Source organism: Montipora capricornis, chromosome 9, assembly GCF_036669925.1.
Source record: "Montipora capricornis isolate CH-2021 chromosome 9, ASM3666992v2, whole genome shotgun sequence".
NCBI classification, from domain to species: Eukaryota; Metazoa; Cnidaria; class Anthozoa; order Scleractinia; family Acroporidae; genus Montipora; species Montipora capricornis.
In genome coordinates this window covers 27453443-27463442 of record NC_090891.1, presented here as the reverse complement: position 1 = coordinate 27463442, position 10000 = coordinate 27453443, and the positions used below count along the sequence as shown (strand labels likewise).

Here is a 10000-nt window from a genome sequence, read left to right as displayed (position 1 = left end):
GATGTTAATTTTAATCAAATGTGTTTCTTTGTTTACCCCCAAAAATTTCGTTGTCCACTTCTTTGAAAAATGCATGGCTGCCGGTTACCTTGCATTGATACAGATCTCATCTTTTTTTATCATGTAAATTGTATTATTGTTTTGAAAGAAAAATTGTGTATCGCAACAGGGTCACCTGTTACATTGCTACATTGAATAACCCCAATTTGTTATCCGGCAATATTAACATACCTTCGTATACGTAGTAGTTGCCACCGACCTTAAATTAAATTGTGTTCTCTGATCAGAGGCAGGCTCGTTTTAAAGGCCCACATTCGCCCAAAAGTCATTGCGCACCGTGACTGAATTTCGTGTAACACGAAATTGCCTAAGTATCTGACATGTTGTTTCCCGCGTGATTCGCCTGAGTGCCTTTAGCCAATCACATCACGTATTTGGACAAGTCGTCATTTGAAAAGCAAAAACAAACGACCGCAATGACTTTTGGGTGAAGGTGGGCCTTTAAATAAAATAGGTTCAATCTTCCGGCAATGAGAAAAACTGAGCTCCCTGCAACTAACTCAGTTGATACTGCAGAATTCTCGTTTTAGCGAAACTTTGCTGAACAGTAGGTGTTTAATTTAGGTGTAATGCGCTCTTAGAAACCTTGAAGGAGACATAAGAAACTAGATGCTTGGCGACGGGGGAAATGAGAGTCCTGTGCAGGATTCAAACCTACGACGTCCGTAACACTGGTCGGATGCTCTACGCCTGTGGAGCTACAGTAGGTCATTTATCTAGGGTCTGAATGAGCAATGTGTCTTATTGGTCTGAGCGCTCTACAAATCCTGCCTAGGACTCTGATTGATTTTTTTCTGTCCTTTCGCCCGTTGTCTATTTAACAAATCGACAGTGGTTCAGCCTTGTCTGTACTCTTCATCACAGTGGTCAAAATGTTGTGGATAAGTCGATAAGAGAACAGACAACGCTGAACCACTTTCGATTTGTTTTTTTACCACAATAGTCAACGCCAAATAAAGTGTTTATTTCAGAGCGCGACCAAAATCATGACACAAAGAAAGAGCAAGCGTGGTCTATAACTTTCTCGCATTTCCCAAAATGGGCGCTCCTGATTGGCTATTACATTGCGTGACAAATTGACTCGAGAATAACGCGTACAGCTTTGTCTAGACTCTTATCGACAACGGCTAATTAGCCAATCAGATTGCGAGATTACAAGCAATTGTGGTAAAACGATTAGTTTACCATTAGGTAATTTTTAAAATTACTCCTCCTCAAAAAGGTTCTCTATTTATACCAGGTGAAAATCAAATTAAACTTTATTCTCACTACAAGTACTCGTCATACCGTGTGTCCTACATGCCTTATCGTAGAATTTAATCGTCTCTATTTAGATTCCAAACTACTGAGCCGCTTATTGGAACATAAAGCCATTGACAATGTTTGTGATGCTTTGGACACACGGAGGAAGGGTCGTCGAAATTACGAGAAAGTAGCCAAGCACTATGGCTTTAATATTTACCGGATCAAAGCACGGCTAGAAAAATCTCCACGTGGGCCGTCTAGGGAGTTAATGGAATGGCTTTCAGCTTCTCGTCCAGAGATGACGATCGAAGAGTTTGCGAGGGTGATCGAGGAGACCACCAAGAGAACGTCCGTCGTCGACTTATTGAGAGGATTTGACAACGTTGACGAAACCAGGTTGTAGAGCGGGTACCGTGGCCACATTTTTTTTTTACTGCCACTAGTGCCACAAAAGTCACGTCTCTGTTTTTCCTTTGAATTTTGAAAATGTATCTGCTTCACTGACCCAAATGGCGAAATTTCGAAGCTTTTTTTAACTTGAAGGTTCTTTAAAATTTAAATGTCCGCCGTTGGTAACTTCGCATATTGGGAGAGCTGGATCGTGAGAAAAGATTACTGGACCAAAAATGGCTCTTATCTGTCAAACCGTTGCTATGGACTCCTTCAAATAGTCATTTCTCGAATCCCTTTAACTATACATTTACCCTTTCCCTCCAATTGTGTTCTATTTAACATTTTTTTGTCTGGTTAGACTGACAACCATATTTTAGTAAATCACGTGATCAAAACAGAAAACGCCAAGAAAACTCAGCGAGTTAACTATGTTTTTCACAATTTTCCAACGCAACAGTATGACAACATGTTAACACAAAATCTGTAGCATTAATTTTTAAAAATAATGTTTCTCAGATTTCATTGAAAATTTTATTTCAAAGAGCCCTCCATGCAACCTTTTTATAGGGCTCTTGACTAAAAATCTTCCTTAGCAACCATTGTCTTAAGGTAGTTAAGAACCACCCCCGTTGAGGTTCATAAATAAATAAGTTAATCTGAAACTCAAGAGGGTCAAAGCCTCATGATTTCATTATACCGCATAGAGAATTTCGTTCTGCCAAAAAGTCTTGTGGAAGGTTGTGCGAAGGTTCCTGATTCCTGCACCATTCATCATTATCATTAGCTGCTATCAATCAGTTTTGAAGTGTTAACTTGAACCTTCTCGGTTGATCATCGAGCATAGCTAATAAAATTTTTTTCTTGACAGTTTATTAACGTGGCAGGACGTTACATTAGAAGCTCGCGCAAACAATAGGCCCTTTGCATGACCGTGTCACGTAACCTTGTCAATCATAAAAAATGGTCGCGGTGCGAAATAGATGCCAGAAATGCAAAGAGCGTGATGAAATTAGTAGGAATGTCCATTTTGAGGCCACTGACGTTGTAAGTGCGTGATTTTAGAGCGGTTTGAAAGTTTGAAAAATTTATGAGAAATGTGTGCTGGATGGTAAAGCTTGGCACCCAGCAGCTGTTTTCCGTATAAAATCTCAGTGAATTTTTTATGCATTAAAATCACTGTAAAATCTCTCACATAAATGTCACTGTCCTCAAAATTGACATTCTTGCTAATTTCGTCAAGCTCTTTCCATTTCTGGCATCTATTTTGCACCACGACCATTTTTTTTAGGATTGGCAAGGTCACGTGACGCGGTCATGTAAAAGGTCAATTCAGATAATCGTAAAAGATTAACGGGGCGAAAGCAACAAAGAAACCTTAAGGAGACCGCATACAAGAAAGAAATGAACGCCTTGAAGGGGACTATAAAACACGGAACGCATCCAATGTCGACAATCAAAGCCCAGCGAGAAATCAAGTTCCCACTAGCTTTGTCTGCGTTCTATTTTGAAAAATTGAGCACGTTTCTGCCAAGATGTATGATTCTTACAACGAACCCGAGAAGTCTCTTTTGCACTAGTCGTCATAGATACAAAATGTGTGCGCGCATTTACTTGAATGGTGACGGAATGGGCAAGGGCACGAACATCTCCTTGTTCCGTGTAGTCATGCGTAGTGAATATGACGTCTTGCTTCAAACGGAAGGTCACCTTCATGCTGTTCGATCATAAGAACGTCGAACACGCGATTCAGGTGGCTAAGCACAGTTTTTGATACCTATGTTTCATTTACCTTTTTCTCTTAAACCCTCGACCCTTTGGTCGCCAAAAATGGTAGCAAGCAAGTTAACAGCATGAACTTCGGTTTTTTTTATAGCTAAGATGTTCGAAAGCCGATTAGATTAGTTCAAGATTGGCGTAAACTTTTTTGTTTCATGTTTCAACTTTTGGTAAAAGTTTCTTTTGCTTATTTTGGTTTTTCAAGATTGGCTTCTTCTTATGTAAAGTTTTGCCGAATATCAGCGTTGAACAGCATTTGGGAGTAGAAAAATAAACTCCTAGGTTAACGTTTAATCTGGGATTAGAAATAATCGTCGGGGCTTTTGAACAACAGGGCCCAGAGACTTATATATCGCGCCTTGGCTACCTGTGGATCAATATTACTTGCCCAGTTCCTCTCACAAACCGGTAAATGCCAGCAACCTCGTTCTCAGGGTCTCCCTTCTCTGCCTCCCTTGTCGTTGAGAAAAGAGACCATGGTTGGGGCTGGTCACGTGGCTCCCAAAATTTGGATGCTTTTCCAAATGTGTGTTAAGGGAGGGGTGGCAGTGTAGGCCTTCCCGTCTGATTTTGTGGCCAGACGTAAGACGACCATCGTAACGTTTCACGGCAAGCTGTTTAGTGTTTTTTATGTACTACACATAGAATAGCCAATATGAGGCTAACCGAGGCACTTGCCTCAGTCATTATTTCGTGATTCTTTAAAATAAAGCGTGATTCCAGTGTTGTCTTTGGAATGTACTCATCTAAACACCTAAAATACCTACGAAGAGAATGTAACCTAGGACATTGCCTCAGTCATTTTTTTTTCTGGCTACGGCTCTGTAATCGAACACACGGAACCGAAAATAAACAAGCTTTTTCCGAACTTCACTTACGACCGAGTGAAGGTTCCGATTCAAAGTTCCTTAAAAAAAGCTCAAGAACAGTCGAATCGAAAGATAACTAATAATGCTTAATAGTTTGAGGAGAAAAGGTTCTATCGTGCAAGTATGTTTTTAGCGTCAGTAAATTAAAAGAGACATTTTGTCAAGCAAACGTAGTGACGGTGTGGTGTATTTCATGATGGTGTATGTTCTGCAGAAGCAACTTGAGCTACTAAACGAAATCAGTTTTTCTTGTGTGACCGTTTAATATAACTACCGCTTGACATCGAAGGTCTTATCGGCCGCAAAAGCTCTTGATTTAGCTTGACCGCTTTTTTGGGAATCTCCTGTGGGAATCTTACATTGTCTGGTAAAGATTAATAATCAGGCTATGTTTAAAATGCCTTGCCAAACGAATACGAGTTGCGGGATCAAAATATAACGAAAACCCTACCCCAGTGGAAAAATGTTCGTCAAGGAGTGCTACGTGACCAGCCGCAACCAGGGTCTCTTTTCACAACGACAAGAGAGGCAGAGAAGAGAGACCCTGAGAAAGAAGTTGAAATGCTAGCTGTTATAGAAAGTTCAAAAATATTTTCCACGCCGTAGAAATTAAGCCATGTGGAAACATTTTGATATATTCTGACGCAGAGCAGAGATTATTAATGATCTTTTCACTCTTTATGTTAATTATAGGGACAAAATTTTAGATATTTGTATTGTGTTTAAGCTCTCTTTCCAAGAGGGAAGGTAGTCATGAATATTCAATCGCACGCGAATCAAACAACAGTTGACATCCATCTCAAAAACCTTTTAATTATAATTTCTCAAGAACCTCGCTCTTCCTTGAACTCCTTGGCACTCGTCGAGCAAATAAAAAAAGTCATCTGTGAAATTTCGCTGACGCAAACGGTATCGCTCCTCAGTTTTCGAGATTTGAAAGGGGTCTTAGGTCGTAGTTTTCGAGATTTGGAGGGGGTCTTAGGTCTTAGGTTTCGAGGCTTGGAGGGGGTTTCGAAGCTAAAAGAACCGATTCGGAACTTAAAGGGGCTAGGTCACGCTATTTTAGGTATTTTTGTTTAATTTGTTAATTATGAGCTCTAAACGTCAAATTGGCAGAGAAAGAGTCTTTCATTTGCAAAATCATGGCAACATAACAACTGAGAATGATTTTCAAGCTTTGTAAATGACATTTTGATATAGACTGATATAAATTTGAAAAAAGGTTGGCCGACGTTTTTCAAATTTACCCAAATTCAATCCATTTCAATCCTCTCCAGTTTCGTCCATCCATGTCCCTTCTTGGCTTCCCTGTGTTTTGTTAGAGTTCTTCTACAGTTTTGAACAGTTATTTTGATATTTTAGTTGATATTTTAGTTAATTCTATGACCATTCGATCAGCACTGAAAATGCCTAAAATAGCGTGACCTAGCCCCTTTAACGAGTCGTCCTCAGTTGAAAGCAAGGGAAAAAATCCATTTACATGTAAAACCGGTGTATTCCTAGCAGATAATAGCTCTCGAGTGCTAACAATGCGAGGCATTGATTACGTTCAGAACATTGCTCTCAGGTTTGCAGAGAAACGGATCAAATTGTCATTATTGTTATTATTAACTTCGCTTCTAGTCACTTTGTTATTACAACTTAACAGTTTTGACTGCCGGTCCTTTAGTGTTTTTAACGCCTTGACCGGCTACAGGCCATATCGCGACAGCGATCCTGATATTATCTGACAGGAAAGGAACTTTATTTGAGTGTCTAGTCGTTCTAGCGCTGGAGCGCTAATTTGGGACACTGTAAACTGAAATTAACAATGAAAGTAAATCAAGTCAAATGTTGGTTTTTGAGGAGAGGGGAAACCGGAGAAAACCTCTCGGTGCAGAGTAGAGAACCAGGTCGGTTATTTGTACTGCTGAGTAATCTGCGAGACATTTCACTAGAGGTCATTTTCATAACAAGGACCTGAAAGACGTTTGTGCTTTTTCTCATAAGTTACATTGTTTAGTTGTAATAACAAAGATTGATTAAAAGCGAAGTTAATAATAACAACCTGCAAACCTGAGAGCAATGTTCTGAACGGGATCAACACATCGCATTGTTAGCACTCGAAAGCTATTATCCTCTAGGAATAGACCGGTTTAAAATGGATTTTTTTCTCTGGCTTTCCAGCTTCGAAACACGGCAGAACAGCAGGGAACAAGTAAATATTTTTGTCTGGGAAAACTCTCGACAGTAGTATTTGCAACGCGATTGGCTATTCGAGACGAAAAAGGATTTAGAGGTCAAAAGCTCGTGGGAACGTGAGAAAGCTCCAGATAGGCGAAGTTTGATCCTGGATCCCTACCCCTAGAGAAGCGAAATTGTCAACAGGCCAACGGTCGTGGCCTGTCCCAAAAGCTAACGTTTCTTCAGGCTGGAGAAGCGACGGGTTCTTCGTGAAAACTGGCTTGTTTTCTAAGCATGTGAATATTGTTTTGGGACTCTGGGCCTTCATGCTGTATCGTTTGTTATCGATCTTCACGTGAGAGTGGACAAAAGGCCGAATCAAGTCGATTTTTGGGATTAAATCTTCTTCTATCGCGGAGTGATCAGTGGCTTCAGAGGTTGCGAGTTTCCAGCCCTGTTTTCTTTTAATGAAGGATAGGAGACCATTTCAAAACTAGCCCAGAACGCTTCAAATCGACCCAGGGAAACAAGGTGAAATAAGAGTAAGTTAATTTTATTTATTTTCCTCGCTGTAAACTAGGATTAGCCAATTTTTTCCTGGGTGCCAGAGGTTTTATTTGGCTGTGTCGAAAAGTAGAACGGGGACGCGAGGACAAGGGACGTGGGACTCGGGGACCCGGGGACTCAGGACTTCGTGACTCAGGGACTTGGTAACTCGGGGACGTGGGGACGTGGGGACTAGCGGACGTGGGGACGTGGCGACGCATTTTTATCATATATTTGTTTAACTTTTTAACCAATCTAGTACCCAGAGTCCTCGGGCTTTTTGGTCAGCGGGTGAGAGCCCGGAAAGACTCTGGGATAATGGACTTGAACTATATTTTTGATTGGCCGCTTGCGTAACAATGGCAGTCCGACAGGAAGTGGGTAAGTAATTCGGAAGCCCCAGAATTTGGAGGGAGATTCAAAATCTAAAACTAGTTTCAGTGCTGTTTGTTTTTTCTACATCAGAAATGTATAAATCACAAAAATGATAAACGACGGGGTTTGAATTATGTCTTATACCGCACGGGAATTTTCCCACGCTGCTAAAAAGTGATTACCGTTGCTGTTGCAAAAGTACCGTGGGAAAACATTACATCAGTCTCTTTGAGGAGAAATCCGTGGAATAAGGTCTTGTCGAAGCCCTTCAGAATTACGGAAACATCAAATTGTTGTAGAAGAGGACATTGGTGTCGTTTCCACAAAAATTTGTCGATCATGTGGCTTGCACGATGGTATTCTGAACGATGGAATGCACGCTGAAACACTAAAAATACACTTACCGAAAGGGTCAGAGGTTTCATCTTCACTCACTCTTACAGCAAGCCAATGATCATTTCTGCAGTTTCTTTTATGGTGTGTAAGGCTAAAATTTTGTGTCTCGAACACTTTCAACCTGCCATTTTCTACTGCTTACTGTTTTCTCTTTTCTGTTTGATTCCGTTTAAACTCAAGCATGCGCAATAAGACCGGAACCCACGTTTTCTGGGAAAATGGAGTAGATCATCCCAGAGTCTTTCCGGGCGCTCACCCGCTGACCAAGAAGCCCGAGGACTCTGGGTACGAGATTGCTTTTCATCATATTTCACAAATTCCTTGTCTGTTGATCGTAACTGCGTTGTACCCCAATTTAAAAACTTGAAGTATCTTGAAGTATGATTCCTTGGTTGTCGTGTGTTTGCCAGAGTTGCTCGAAAATATCCCTCCTGTTTATTTTGGTTTTGTGGTTTTGCGGTTACTAGTCACACGTGACTGACTCCCGAATACGTTTTAATTTTAAACGCATGCTCAACACGAAATGTTGAACCGGCTGGCAGGGCAGGGTTTCCTCTTCCCGACTTATCTAGGAAGATCGAAGAGACTCTGCTCGCAGGGTAAACCCACATATGTCGCCGAAACCGGGAATCGAACCCCGGGTCACATTGGTGTGAGGCGAGTGCACTCCCCCAGCGCCACCCCTGCTCCCCAAACTTTCGATTCTATAATCTCAGAAAGTCCAGAATTTATTGCGTATTGTACTGTGCAAATCTCTAAATGCTCGCTCGGATTCACAGCATTCCACCACCAGTTTTGTTTTCGTAACACTTCTTGCGCTCAAAACTGGTTTTGTGGCCACTTGGGTGCACTACCGCCGTTCAACCATTGAAATGTTTTTTTCGGAAAGGACTGGCACTGACTACGCAAACCAATCAGCCACCGTGTTCTTAATCACAAATCATGGAAGTGAGGTTCTCAACCGCTGTGACCAGAGGGTTTTTTTTCCTCCCTACGACGGTTTCGGGGTTCGGTATCGCGGCTTTACCGCTCATTGAGACCAAGCCAAAGAAAAACAACCCTCTGGTACCCAGGGTAATGTTTCCCATATAACTCCTACAATCCGTTTCGTCGACTGAGCATTCAAATTATGTGTTTGGTTCACCTTTGATGTAATTTACACCTGTATTTATCTCATGAGACTCTCATGAGCGAAAGTAAGCGCTTTCATTGCTAAGTGAATTCCAGATGTTCGTGTGGATTTCTGGCCGTCATATTAGTGCACAACTGTAGTGCACCAACACGGCGGCTCCTTACAAAACTTTATAAAGTTGCTTGAAACGCTTCGACAAAGAACTCAGAAACGATGTACCGCTCATACCTGAGAATTGGTGAGTTGATTATAAATGTGGCTCCTACAACATTCCAAGTCTTTGGCTTATTTCATCGACCGCTTTCCAATTTTTTTTTGCGTGACAGTGAAATCGATCTATAGGGTCTCTATCATTCTCGTCCCCATCGCTCTTTTCGCATCTCTTTGCCGGCGGGGCCTTGGAACGAGAAAATCCTGATTCACGATAGCCGCCATGTTGGTTTTCAAATTGTCATGCAAATTAGCCATGTGTTATGCTGGGTGGCAAACATTGGAATAAAGGCAAATTGCGGAAATTCGGCTCGTCGAAAGATTGAATTAACATTGCTAAATGTACATTTTAGAATTTAGAATTAAGTACCTTAAGTAATTGCCTCCGACATTTTGACTTTCTACTTCGTTATCTGCTCATTTTTCACTAAAAAAACATCGAAGTAACTTGTGTAACGATTCTATTTTACTACTTAGGTGATAAACGTTCAATGAACGTGAAACAAATCATCTGTGTGGCTAAGATGTTCGTTATAACCTCTCGAACTTGTGTAGTTTGCCCCCTCAGAAGTGTGTAGCTAATTTGCATGATGATAGCAAATCCAACATGGCGGCTATCGTGAATAAGGTCTATTCCTAAGTTTCTCTGAATTGACTGTTATCCTCAATTTAGGACGTTTAGCGCTTGATAGGGATTATGGGAAATGAATATCTAATTTTAAAATCCGAACTCGCTGGACTCGAACCTGCAAATGTTCGATTAATAACCCTTTCACTTAACCACTAGACTACCGCAACGCTAACTGAAGGACCACTTTTTTGAAGAAATATATAA

At 41.1% G+C, this 10000-nt stretch overlaps 1 protein-coding gene across 3 annotated transcripts in view; it reads left to right on the top strand.

The window, feature by feature from the left end:
* LOC138015142 (tumor necrosis factor receptor superfamily member 14-like) overlaps window positions 1-1277 on the top strand; it is an 18874-nt gene extending 17597 nt beyond the window's left edge. For 2 of the 3 annotated variants that reach the window (XM_068862072.1, XM_068862071.1), the window contains one exon: window positions 1-1274. This exon is cut by the window's left edge and continues 893 nt beyond it. The gene's annotated coding sequence lies outside the window, so the exon portion shown is untranslated. The other variant, XR_011125495.1, reaches the window with a different exon arrangement.
* Window positions 1278-10000: the final 8723 nt, after the last annotated feature.